General features: G+C 43.9%; 1 protein-coding gene across 1 annotated transcript in view; it reads left to right on the top strand.

The window, feature by feature from the left end:
• The window catches only part of SLCO3A1 (solute carrier organic anion transporter family member 3A1), a 148,093-nt gene that overhangs the window by 88,065 nt on the left and 46,639 nt on the right, over window positions 1-13,389 (top strand). The gene's annotated exons all lie outside the window — the stretch shown is intronic.

The following is a 13,389-nucleotide window of genomic DNA, read 5'->3' as shown; positions in this document are numbered from 1 at the left end:
AAGTCAAAACGAGTAAGCAACACGTGCTTTGACTGTGCCATGTGGCTCCCTATTGTATGTGTTACAATAGAGCTTCTCAGAACATGCGGGTTAATTAACATCTTTTAGGGACCTGAATAATAGATAATGGTGCACAGGGCTTTAACGTGTTGGGCTCTAATCAGTTTATTAGAAGACAGATGAAGACAACACAGCAGGGCTGTATTATTCTTGCCTCTAGCCCTGGAAATTAAATTGCATAGCTTTTATTTGAAATTAACAAATGCGATCTGTTTAAAAATGTACTAGGACCCATTTTGTTCAGGTCTATACTTTACTTGTTTGTTTGTTTTCACTGTTTCTGGAGGGGAAAGACAGCCACGTTCAGCCCCTTCTAGTGCCTTGTAGCACTCATCAGTATTGCTTTCTAAAATTCCCCCTTAGCTTAATTAACATTACAGTCTGTACCCAAGCAGCATTAATTAATCAGTTGCAAATGGCAATTTTGAAGATGGCAGTGGCGACTACTGTTAGCAATCTGCAATCGGCTTTTGCTGCCCACACGACAGGGACAGCACAAAGGAGCTGTGAGTAAGCAGCAGGCTTTTTGCTCACTTTTTTTCATGTCAGAGGTGGAAATCCTGTTTTATTCTGTGGTTACACATCTCTGTCTCCACAGGGCAGAGTCCAGTGGTGGGAAGGACAGGCTCTGGCAGTTTGACACTTTTGCATGTTGATGAGTGAATCTCCTTTTCTTCTTTCTCTGCTACGTTGCAGCATGCTCTGCACAAACTAGAGGGCTGTCACATTGCCTGCTATCCCACATCTGTAAAGCATTTCACAAACAGATGGAGAAACCTGGGCATTGACCTACACCACCTGTCATTTTAGGACAGAGACTGCTCTGCAATGTGGCAGGTAGCTGAACTGCTTTTAAACTTGCTTGATGCATGCAGGAACCTCACAAGTTGAGAGTCAGATTTTACTGTTACCATTTATTTTGCTTTGGAGATGAGTTTTGCGACCCTTTGCAGGCTGCAAGTGAAGGGATACAAGTGCTGGCAGGCTGAAAGCCAGCCGGAGGCTGTGCTGTAGCCACAGCTTTGTCACAGCCCTGTCTCTGGTAGCAATATCGCAAATTCATGCCTTTGTCACCCCATCATTGAGATGACTTGCAAGAACCTGTGAAGTACCTGGTGGTACCCAATGTGTCCTCATTTACAGTGTATCCAGTGACAGCACTGAAACATGAGTCTTTATACATCCAAGAATAAGAAGGAAAAATGCTTTCCCTGCAATGCTTTGAAGGGCTTTATTAGTTGGCAGTCCATTTTCTAGGCCTTTTTTTTGTTGGTACAGAGCCTCTGTGGATGCCCCCTCACTCCATCACCGCTCGGCAGCCTGACAGCCTGACCAGCTGACGCCTTAGACGGCAAACTCAAACCTTCTGCTCAAAATCCTGGTGCTTGCTGGCTTTATCAGAATGCAGCAGCCTCCGTTCTTGAAGGGCTTTACTGTGTTGAGTGAAAATGAGGTGCCTTGGTCAGGACAGTGGAATGAAACAGGAGGTTCTATCCAGGAGAGAGAGAAGAGCATGGCTGGAGGGCAAGGAAGTCTGTGTAAGGGGGGCAGACAGGTCCTCAGTTTATCTGCTGCTTTCCTGTCCTTGTAGGAGAAGCAAAGGGGAGATGCAGCACAGCCCAAAAGGTCAGTAACGTGGTACCTGGCACAATGTGTGTGAGATAAGATGTTTAGTGATGGAGTGCTGGGGAGAGCCCAGAAAGCTTGGCTTGTATCGTCTCCTCTGCCGTTTGCCAGCAGTGGGAAGTGAGGCAGGTATATTGGGCTCAGTTTCTTCTGCCTTCAGAGGGAAGAAAGGCAATATTTTGACTTTTTTTTTTTTTGCAAAATACTTTGAGATCAAGGACTGTGGAATGTGCAGTCCATGAAATAAGTGTTACTACTAAACTGAGGCCACAGAGATGTGACCTCTTCTAGCCTCTACTGTGTCACCTGCTCTAGCTGGTATATTCCTCTAGATGGTATTTAGGAGATGCTGACCCTTGATCCCAGCAGAGTTGCTCATCTGCTCCCTCCCTAATCCAAAATGAGCCAGGTGACCACAAACAGTATAAACACGTCTCTGCTAATCTGGTTCCTCTTGACTTGAACGAGGTAGGATACCTTTGCACCGATGGCTCCGCCAGCTGGCCTGCCCTTGTTGCTTGCAAAAGAAATAATGAGAAGCAAAAAGGGGCAATGGCTGCACCTGTAAGGGAATGTTTGTCTGTGGCTCAGGTCTTGCAGCAGCATTTTTTACTGCTGTTGGGCAGACATGGTGGTGTGGACATGGAGAACCACCCACCAAACTGTACTTAAATAGGCAGGAAAGTTTCAGTGCAACTCATACACTGTAAATACGGCTCCAGGGAGCTGGAAGCAGAATATGGAGCTGTCTGCTCTCTTCTTTATGCATGCCAGCTCTACTTTTTCTTCTACAATTTGCATTCCTTCTGCCTACATAGATTACACAGGGCTAATAGGCAGCACAGAGTCACATTTCTGAAATGACAGTACCTTGTTCACATATTAACTTCTTTTGCCTTCTGCCTCTGGATTATTCACTAGCCAGATAGTATGCTGCCTAAACACCAATAGTGAGTAATGAGGATTAAATGTTACCTCTAATTCCATTGTTATGAACACATTTCAGAACCTCCTGTTCAGGCTTAACTGCTATTTTGGTGCAAAAAAGGCAAGTCTTGGGAGTTGAGCTGCTGTTGGCCCTGACATCACAGTGCTGGCATGAACATATTCTGGAGAGCTAAGCCCGCTCAAGCCTCTTATGTAGATGTGTCTGAGAACCTCTGTGCTGAGAGAGAAGTACTCGTAGTGAAAGAGGTGGATTTTTAGTATGCAACAAATGTGATTTTTCTGACTGCTGCTGCTACTTTTTTTTTTCCAGTTTGTTTCTTGAGCTGTAAAATTCAGATCCTGAGCCAGCGTATGAGTTGGGGAGAAGTTTGGGAACCTGTGGCTTGGTTCCACTTCAGGAATAGTCAGTCATATGTGAAATTTGGGATCAGACAAGGAGTGGTGCAGGTATAACTCCAGCAAGGGAAGGAATTGAATGTGGTCTCCTGGAGGGAGATCAGGGAGGAATACTCTTAATGCTTTGGCTAGTAATGGTAATGCTGCCTCTTTTTCCTTTGGCAGGTTATGAAGCACGAGTTTGGCATGGGGGAGATTAGGTATTTTTGACCACGGTAATGAAACAAAACAAAAAAAAAATAGTCCTCACTGGGAATTTTTTCTAGAAGTGCTGGATTGAGAACATCCAGGAGGCTTGTAAGGGGAGTTGCTCAGTCTGAAGGATTTTTCAGATCTCATAATCATCCATGACAAAAGTTGTGAGAACAGTGAAATGAAAGCAAGCTTTCCCATGCAAAGGGATGGGCTTTCAGTGCCCATCTTCAGGGGGCAGGTGAGAAGATCCGTATGTGTTGTATCTGTGGTGTGCAGGATGTCTCTCTCATCAAGCTCCTTTTCCCCCTTTAAAACACATTAAAACCTTTCTCTATCTCCACCACTTCTGTGCAAGCCCAGCATTCTTTCATATGCCCATATTAAAGGGCTGTAGAAGTTTGTGGAAAGGCTTGTCTCTGCACCGAGAGGTGACCTGTTTTTCTCCACATTATCTTTTCTTGCTGTGACAGGAACACAAGTGCTTTCCTCTGCAGACCGTGGTGGAGGAGAAATGGCACAAAGCAAATGGTTTGGGGGCCAGGGCTTTGTTTGCTGCATGCCATCGCTAAACGGGGTAGTTGCAGCACATTTCTTATCGAGCAGCATGTAGAAAGCAGGATCAGTGCTAGCAAGCAGTCCAAAGGCAGGAATTAAACACACCTTTTGCAGCAGCGCCCCTGTAGCGATGTCACTTCAGGAGGGATGAAGGGCCCTTTATAAACAGCATCATAGGTCTGTGTGCCCCCAGAAGAGTTTTATAATTTCAGGCTGTGTCAGTCAGCATCTTTTTTTTTTTTTTTTTTTGTATTACAGCACCTGCTGTTGAAAGGAATAGTAGTTTTCACATATACCATCAAGTACACTTTTTTCCTGTCTTCCTTTTCGCCACTTGTTCACTGTTTCAGTATTAACAATGCTCAGTTTTGCGTAGTAAAATTGTACATGTGAACATTTGAAAATTATTCCCTTACAAAAGCCAGCAAGAGCAGTCCTATGCTGACCATGGTGATAAAGAAGATGTGACCCAGCAGCTTTGCCATGATACTGCTGAGCAGTCACGTACTTTCCTGTAGTCATGTACTAGATAGGCTCGAATCTGTTTGGACTCTGAAAATTGCATATTGCCAAACTGTCCTTCGTGACACACGCTTCAATTATCATTCTGAATGGCTACTATCCCCTATTAGTATTATGGGGTTAATGGTCATTCAGCGGGAAAGAAAACTTTTCCCTTTCCTAAGTGGAACGGTATAATAATTTGCCTGAAGGCTTCACTTAGCGCACTGGAGACGAATACAGTCTGTGATTTCAGTGCCCAGTTAATTTCCTTTAGACACATGCCCTGCTATAGTCGTGTGCATAATCTTGCCAAAATTCAATGATGAAATTATTAAAACTTTCTGCTACAGCCTCCCTGCTTGAGGATGTTCATAAAGGTCACTTTCAGATCCAAAACCCCCATGGTTATCCCTGCACCTTTCAGCTGGGAAAACAAGACGTACCAGGTTTGCATAGTAAAACTTGCACAATGATTGCTAGGTTGTGTGTGCTGGGTGCTTCTCACTCTGGCAATTTTCTATAAGGTCAGTTCATTCAAATTTGAGGTGTTTTGCATGATTGCATCAAATTTATCCAAATAATCAACAGGTGATTGTCAACATTATGTCATTTGGATGAGGGCAAAAGATTTTTTAATATAACATAATAATGAAATGAAACAAACTCTAGGTATCTATTTTTGCCTTTATCACGCACAACGTTTCAATAAATTCAGTGAAGCATTTTAGGAATGTTTCTTTTGGCAACAAAAATCACAAGGTCTGATGATTTGTCTTGACATTGGACTAAAGGAAGTATTTCAACAGGGATGGAAAAATCTTTTATTTTTACTGAACTGCTTTGCCACACTTCCCAGAAAGAAACCTAAGCCTCGAAAGCTGAGAGTTGTGTGCTTTACTTTTCCTGGTGATGCAGTGTGCACTGAGGAACTGCTGTGATGTTTGTAGATGTTTATCTCCATGGAGTGCTAACCCGACTAAACCTTGGATTTGACCATGCAAAGGAAAAAAAGTGAATTCACTTTAAATCCTTTTAGAGTTGCAGCTTCATTGAGGAAAGGATCACAAACAGTATAATGTAGAAAACCAAGTCCCCTTCTCCCCTCAGTTCGGGTTACACTGGCAGAGGCGAAGCACAGTGCTTTCTGGCAGACATATGCCTGCTTTGCAAAGCAGAAATGATCACAATAAATACCAAGCGCCTCCTATGTGTCCACTCTGGATCCTTTTAAACATATTGCTAGCTCTAGTAATAAAAACCTTCTGGGAGATGATAAAAGAACAGAGTGAAAGCGAAGGCAGAATGTTCCCCTGAGATGGCCGTTTCATTGGTGATGCTTGACCACAAAACTAAGTTTGTAATTTTCATACATCGTATCCCCCACAGGATGCGGATTTGGTGACATATGGCAGAGTATCACATTAATTTTTATAATGATCCTGTGGGTAACTGTGGGAAGAACAGAGGGAAGCTGCTGACCAGCCCTAGCAGCCTGCAGCTGCAGCCTGAGAGGCTGGAAGGATACGGTGGAAACCCTGGCTGGAGAAACACTGATGGCTTTGAAGGAATGCAAGAGGTATCGGGGAGCTTGATACAGCCTGGACAATATATACTCATGACCAAATCTACAAAGAAATCTGCCATTTGAGTGGTCCTAAATCAGGATAAGTGGTTTTTTGCTGGGTTTTAGCTCCTGTGCAGGATGTCAGCAATGTTGTCAGTCATATTTCCTTTAAAATTTGGTACCTGTAGAGAATAGAAATTCATGTTGAGTGTAATTGTGATTACTCATTTTGGGACTGCTGCTTTGTGAAGGTGCCAGACATCTGTGTCCTTTGTGCCTGTGATGTGTGCCAAGCCCTTGACTTGTTCCTATGCTTGATGACTGAAGGTAAAATTAAGACTTGATTATTAAAAGGAGAAGGGCATACAGTTCAATGGGTGACTGTACAAACTATGAGAAGGGATCCATCAGAGCACACTGTAAAGTATCTAATGTGGAATTGGAGCATTTCTTGATAGCAGTGCTGGAGAAAGCAGATGTAGGATTAGGATCCTGGTTCCCTAAAACCATGGGAATATCCCTGGTCACATCCCTTAGCCTCTTGGTGCCTCAACCCTCTGTCTTCTCTGGCTTAGTGAAGAAAATACCTGAAGCGTGTGATATGCAGTGACTGGAGCCGCTTCCCTTCAGCAAGAGAGAGTGTGAGTCTTCCTCATGCACGGCTTGATCCCCCTGTTTCAGGAACTATTTCTTTTTTGGGAACTAGGAGATGGTAAAAATTAGAGGGTGGAAATTAGAGGATAGAGGAAATGAGAGGTTTTCTTTGGACTGAAAGACCTGTTCTCCTGCCAAGGCAAGCTTGCCACATCCTACCAACCCACAGATGAACGTCTAACTGTGCTTTGAGATCTCTCTGTGATACCACATAATAAGTATCTACAATACCTATAAATACAGACATTTATGGCCGGGCTGTTGCTACTTGACCTGTGGAGCTAGCACAGAGCTATTGCTGCTCTCCATGACCACATATTCATGCCAGTCATAAGAATTTAGTATGTTTAAGACCCCTACTCTCTGTCAGATATAAATGAGTCCATGAAGCCATTTGTTAGGGTGTGTGTTTGTTAGGGTGGAGGCAGTCAGAAGGCACCCATACACCTGCAGAAACCCAGTGCTTTCACGCCTGTCTCATTCCCCAGAGCCAGCTAGAGCACAAGAAGCAAATGGGAGCCTGATATTTGTCAAGTGAAAAAAACCCCAGATTTTTACAAGATTTATTTCTGGTTTTGGCTGTTGTTAGTATCGGGTTTCCTCATATCATATCAAAGCTGCACAATCCCAGGTGATGTGGGTGTAGTGGAGATAAAGCTGGTGCAGTCTGAATATTCACAAAGGCAAGTACCATTGTACAAAACCTCTACGGTTTCAGACCTTTCAAATTTCTGTCTTCATTGCTTATGATATTTGTCAACAGGTATGCCCTGTTCTCCTTTCAAGCCTACCTCTCCCTGAAGCCAAACTGGTAACATAATCAGAAAGGGTGGTTCTGCAATGGGTTTCAACAGCACATTAATAACTAATCAAGGCTGGATTCATAGCAGGTGGTTAAAAAGGGCCTGTTGGTCATCGTTTTGAGCTCTGGCAGAAAGCCTGCCCTGGAAAATGTAATTACCATCCAAAAGAATACGACAAAGTCTGCCAAAAATAATAAAAGTAGATCATCATCCAAAGCCACACCAGCTGAAACATGTGGCAGTTTGCACAGGCCAGCCAAGCGAGATCCTGCGGGGCTTGGCGCTCCCCGGGGTGAGGCGGGAGACAGCAGCTCTGCTTCCTGCAAAGTGCTGAGTTTTCAGGGAATGGGTCTTCTTTCCTCTGCATGGAGGAAAACGGGGCAGATTTTGAAATTTTCCACAACAGAATATTTTGAGGATGAAATGCTGACAGATCAGTGTTTTTATTACCTCTTAATTTTTTTTATATGGCTATATGTCATGCAATATGAAAATTTATCACAGAAAGTGACAATGTTTTTTCAAACTCCAAAATAGTAATGTGTTCTGTTTTGAAATTCTGAGAAGGAGAATTTTCAACATCCTGTTCTTTTTGTTCCCCACCCAAAAAAATGAAAATAAGCATAAGCAGTCATAGTCTCATAAAGCCTCCTGACTTCATCCACTGCATTTTTCCAGTGGCACACAGGTCCGTCAAAGGCTTTCTGACCAATTTCACTTACCAGGACTTTGCAATAAAGATAAACCTCATGAAATGATGATATAAGAAGCAGGCAACTCTGTTTGTTCATTTGGAAATCGCTCTTTCCTGCCTCCTGTCACATGCTCAGTAGGATTCCTCCCAGTAGCAGTTCTTTCAGCTGAGTTATTTTAAAAGTATGAGTATCTTAACTTGGAGTGCTTTTCAGGACTGGGCTTGGAAATGCCAGCACTGGGAGTCTGACTGGCAGGACTTGAAGCATATGGGTGGTAACGAGCTCTATAAACTTCTTAATTCAGCTCAGGTCCAGCCAGAATAGTTTGGTTGTCTGAAATTGGTTTCATTTTCTGAGTGCTTACCTAAGGGGTCTTAAGGGGTTAACTTCTTCCAGGAGGTGTTTGCTGGAAGCAGGATAATAACCAGTCAGAGAAATGAGAGAGTTCCCATGAATTCATTAATAGAGCTACTTTGGACAGCCAGGAGCCAGTGAGTGACAGTAGCAGAGTGACTTTTAGTCACTTTAGAAGTAAAAGTCAATGTCTTTTACTCGCAGACGTTTGCAGTTACTTGTTTGAGTGCAACCCCTTTTTTGTCTAACCAGGATGAAGGGATGCATACAGAGAAAAACAGCTTGAAGCCAAAGATTAGGGAATTAAGGAGCTTGTATTAATTTAAAAATTAATTTTTAAAATTTTTTTCTTTTTTTTTTTTTTTTTTTTTTAGAAAAACCAAACTGACCAACAAAAAAAACCAAACAAACCTGCACCTCTACCCTCTTGAAAACCCTGTCAAAAAGTAGCAAATCCAGAGGTGGACATCTCTAAACAAAGTGGAAATTGGGCATTTATCACTGAGCTGTTTGTTACTCCCAGGAGGGTAACCTTGTAGAGCTACACCAGCTCCTGAAAGGTCGCTGAGCACTCGGGAAGAGGAGGATATAGGAACAATTTTGGAGGTCCCGTTTCAGTAACAAGAGGCTATCTTGCACCTTCCTATGTTCATCCTACATGGCCCACTAGGGTTGCTTCCCTCAGGCAAGGTCTTCCTCCCACTAAACACCTTTAACTGGGCCTTTCTAATGTGTTTGATTTTAAATGGAATATTCAGGTGTTTTTAATTTACTTCCCAACTTAAAAGGCAATCCCAGGTCTACTGCAGGAGGGAATTGCTGTCTTCTTCCAGAGCCTCCATCCTATCCCTCTCCTGGAGGGCTGGAAAAGGACTTTGTTTTCATCTTTCAGCTGTGGTTGTGGATGCTTAATTAAGGGAGACAAGCCCATAATGATAGCAGCAGCTGTTCTCTCCCCTGGGGAGAAAGAAACTCTTCAGGGACAAGGTCCTCCTTGGCACAAAGAAGAATATTTTTATGAGAGCAGCACTGGAGAGGCTGGGAGCTCCCCATGGCTTGCGACTTCGTAAGAAACCTCAGGAAAACATCCACGTGGCCTGTAATTTTGGGAAGTGAGGGGAAGGCTGGGCACTAGGGATGAAATGCTGAATAACACTCTATCAGAAACATAGTCCTGTGGATGCAGCCTCCAGGGTTTGTGCTTATAATGCAACCTACTGCTAGAAATTATATTGGAAGTAATCTTAGATTGGGGGATTATCCTGCATCCAGGCAGCCTCCCATCCCCCAGAACAGACTAGCATCTGGCATCCCTCAGACTTCACCACATGGGGTGAGTGGGGGGATATTTGGACGGGGTTGTCAGACTGGGCCACCCCCACTGCCTGCTCTGAAATGTTACGTGGGAATATAGTGCTGTCCCACCCATAAATAGTGTGTATTAAGACTTCCAAAATTTCACTTGCTGAGAAGTTTGCATAGAGCCTGTTGAGAAGTAAGGTTGCCATGAAGCAAAGCACGTCTGGAGCCACAACCCCACATTGCCCACAGCAGCCCCTGCAGTGAGGGACCTCGAAGGCAGGAGGGGTGGAAAGAGATGCAAGGATCCTGGCATCAGGCCATGGCTGCTCACTAGTAAAAGTCTAGCAGGTCCCAAGCTAACACCCTAAATGTCTGGCCATCCTCTATAAGAAGCAAATGGTGGATTTGATCCAAAGCCAGTTAAGGTCAGTGCAAGAGTTCCCATAAACTTCAGTGAGATTTGGGTCAGTTCAAAGAATGACCATTGTCCAGAGCAAATACTTTTTTCTAATGGCATTTGCAATATGAGGAAGCGGAACAACAGAAGTTTTGTTTTTAATTTCCTTTCCTTCCTGGCAGCTCAGCCATTTCTAGACTAGATTAAATCTATTCTGTGGAGGAAAGCACACCACTTTCCTAAATGCTTGGTACAGATAACTGTTATCAGCACTAGGTTCCCAGCAACTTGCCTGACGTCATTGGTGATTCCCAGGCCTCTCCTTGCTATGGGAATTTAGGATGGGCTTACCCAGTACTAGTTGCCCGTAGGTCATCCTCCACCCTGCAGCATAGTCTCTACCTGAGCAGCAGCCAGGCAAAGGGACGTTGGAAGAGACATCACAAAAGATGTGGAAACTGTGCTCATGCTAAAAGTGAGAGTTTTGCTGATGGTGTTTGGGAGGGCAGGGGGTTGCCCAGACAGTTCTTGGGGAACTGTTGCTTTTCGGCCACTCTCCCTGCTTTCCTTTGCAGAAGCACAAACCATACATGTTGCTCTTTAATTGTCCTGCATTTTTCCTCTCAGACTTTTTGAAAAAACATGAAACAAAAGAGGCAAAAAAAAATTTAGAACAGCTAATGTTCCCAGGGAGCCATTGGCAGAGCTGGCAGCCCTGGAGCAAGGGTGATAGGGACCATGGGGTAATGGGAGGTTTTTCCTTGGTACAGAAATGCTTGAACAGCAGAAACATGAACTTTCCACCTATGTTTCAGAGAGACAGATTCTGTGGCAGGTGCGGTGTTTGGGATGAAGAACTATGCATGTATGTGTGTGTAACAGCTTGATCAACTTGGGGGAGAGGGGGATTTGGGGAGCTACAGGCTGTTGGGGTATCCAGCATCATACCAGACTGAATGAGTCTGTGTCCTCTAACCTTGGAAAATACCTTCTCTGGCTGATGCTTAGAGGGAAATCCCAGGTGATGTCAGCACAAGAAAGAAATGACAAACACTAAGTTAGAGGCATTAAAAGGACTGGAAATGCAGCAGTGGTCCTCTGCTGCTATCAGGTGAGAGGTGGGAAGGAGGAGTGGGGAGTTTTGCAGGGAACAGCCTTTCAAACAGTGAGGCTGACATGGAGGAGTTCCAATAGGGAGGAAACAGAGTTGAACTTTTCTTCCTGCCTGCATTATTGCTTAGAAAAGCAGCAAGCTGTCTGTATTGACATAAAATGTCAGTTAGAAATGGAACTCGCCACTTTCTCATTTAAGCTATGTGGGATGGAAAGGGATACCCCCAAGGCTGAGGTTAAAGAGAGAGGGAGGCAGTCCTGGCAGCCTTATCCTCAAGCAAATGTGTTAAATCTGTGCTGAACTCTGCGCGCAGCTTAAAATAAATAAATAAATTAAAAAGGAAGGCGGTGTTGCACCAATCTCCAAACTGACAAATGCCGAGATTCACATTTTTGAGGCTCTGAGATTTGCCCTGTATGTATGAATAGCTCATTGTACCCTCAGTTGTATGATCTGTTGGGTTTTTTTCCTAGTGTATTTTAACATACAAGGAGGATGAGAGGTGCTGGCTGTTACAGAATTCAATGATGGAGATAAACATGTGCAAGAGCATCAAAAGAGGCTCATGTCCATTTAACAAACACCAGTTGTGCTGACAGGTGAGGTAGACAGCTTGCCCAAGCAGGAGAGAGAGGGATGGAAGGTTTTGTGCAGTTGCTAATATATCCCTATACTCCTGTGTAGGATCAGAACCACCCAGTGTTAAATGAGAAATCGGTCAGCAAACTCGGAGGAGAATTGCAGTCCTGTATAGAGGGGCAAGTGCCCTGGAAGTGCATTTCCATACTAACCTACTGTTGGCACAATTCCTGGGAAGTAACGCAAGGAAATCTGGCTGCCTTTTGTTAAAGCTGCACCGCAGATGTGGTAAAACAGGTGTTTGTGTTTTAATGGCTGGGAGATGAACACAGCTCAAAGGCATGTGACTTAAGCCCTTTAAAAAAGTGTACTTCGTGTTTGAGCTTTTTTTTTTTTTTCTTCCAGAGTCTCTTTGGTGGCTGCTTCCCAGGGTAATTAGCACAAAGAAAATTTGCTTGAAAGGTGGAAGTCACTAGTTCAAGCCCACAGCTATGGGTGGCATATTTGCACTGTGCCTTGAAGGTGTGGAATTCGTGTCTGGTGGGCTCATGCGTCGGGGTGTATAGAGCCTGCACTGGGTTTGCACGCTATAGTTAGGTATGTTCTTACACCCGCTTCCTAAACTGAGTTGGCTGCTTCTGATGTGATAGCAAGCAAATTTCAGGGACAAGAATGTGAGCCAGCAGGGTAGGTGGAGCAAGCCCGTACATTTTAGAGATTGCCCAGAATCTGCTTTTCGTGATACACCTGACTGGACAGGGCATGGGTTTTGACAGTTTTTTGTTTCTGTGTTTCTTTGTTTGCTTTTTTGTGGAAAGTGACAGAATACTGGATTATTAAGCTCTTTTTCAAGAGTTTGCCTAACCCAGCCTGAGTCTCTAATCTCTTGCAATGCATGTCCAAACTACCTGTAAATCCTTTAGAGGAAAAGACGTGTCTTTTATGAGCGTTAAGCAATATGTATACCTTCAGAGATGCTGCTTTATATAAATAACCACCATGAACACAAGCATTTTGGCAGAGGGTAATGAAGACAGCATTGTACAGTGCAGGGAGATCTGCTAAATCACCACGTGGTGTGTGTGTTTTCGCAGGCAGAGTGTCTGACCAGGATGCTTGCATGGACTGGTGCAATTCTGCAGGTTGTTTATACGTAGATTGTATGTAAATATTAGGAGACAGGGCATCAGAGTGATTGCAGCTTAAGTAGGAAAACACTGCTGCAACAATACCACTGCGTTCATAATCCTCCATGAGTATTCACTGCTTTAGTTAAGTATGCAGAGACTGATGGAGATTGCTAGTGGATTAGTGTTTCATATGACTGGTGCCAGAGATTGATTAGCATAAGCAAATTTATTTTCGAGCTTCCACCAGTAAGGAGAGAAATGCAGCAAGCAGTCCCTCCACTGCCTGGAAGAGTACTGGGATGCTAAGGAGGAAAACTGTTAGGAGTGGGCAACAGTTTGCTCCCAGTGTCAACTGGTGGGACCAAAGTAATCCCAAGACTTTTGTATAGTTCACCTTGCAGAGCTCACAAATTGTCTAATTTAATTTTTGGTTTGCTTGCAAGTGCAATTTTGAGGGTTGTGGAGCTTTTGTCATTGCATGATTTGTTTCTCTGCAGTCTTGTTGGTGATCCT

This window comes from Strix uralensis, chromosome 11 (genome assembly GCF_047716275.1).
Source record: "Strix uralensis isolate ZFMK-TIS-50842 chromosome 11, bStrUra1, whole genome shotgun sequence".
Taxonomy (NCBI): Eukaryota; Metazoa; Chordata; class Aves; order Strigiformes; family Strigidae; genus Strix; species Strix uralensis.
Note: the sequence above shows the minus strand (reverse complement) of the source record. Positions and strands in the feature narration are given on the sequence as shown.